Source organism: Arachis duranensis, chromosome 4 (genome assembly GCF_000817695.3).
Source record: "Arachis duranensis cultivar V14167 chromosome 4, aradu.V14167.gnm2.J7QH, whole genome shotgun sequence".
NCBI lineage: Eukaryota > Viridiplantae > Streptophyta > Magnoliopsida > Fabales > Fabaceae > Arachis > Arachis duranensis.
Window position 1 is genome coordinate 21,560,883 of NC_029775.3, and position 468 is coordinate 21,561,350.

At 39.3% G+C, this 468-nt stretch overlaps 1 non-coding gene across 1 annotated transcript; it reads right to left on the reverse strand.

The window, feature by feature from the left end:
- Positions 1-132: 132 nt before the first annotated feature.
- Positions 133-236, reverse strand: LOC127747187 (small nucleolar RNA R71). The gene has a single exon (XR_008008991.1). It is a non-coding gene; the product is annotated as a small nucleolar RNA R71 (small nucleolar RNA).
- Between the last annotated feature and the right edge of the window lie 232 nt (positions 237-468).

The window sequence follows — 468 nt, forward strand, 5'->3', positions numbered from 1 at the left end:
ATGCTTTTCCCTTTTGCTGTAAGAGACAGAGCTAGAATATGGTTGGATTCACAACCTAAGGATAGCCTGGACTCATGGGATAAGTTGGTCACTGCCTTCTTGGATAAATTCTTTCCTCCTCAAAAGCTGAGCAAGCTGAGAGTGGATGTTCAAACCTTCAAACAAAAAGATGGTGAATCCATCTATGAAGCTTGGGAAAGATACAAGCAGTTGACTAAAAGATGTCCATCTGACATGTTTTCAGAATGGACCATATTAGATATATTCTATTATGGTCTCTCTGAATTTTCGAAAATGTCATTGGATCATTCTGCAGGTGGATCTATTCACCTGAAGAAAACGCCTGAAGAGGCTCAAGAACTCATTGACATGGTTGCAAACAACCAGTTCATGTATACCTCTGAGAGAAATTCGGTGAATAATGGGATACCTCAGAAGAAAGGAGTTCTTGAAATTGATGCTTTGAAT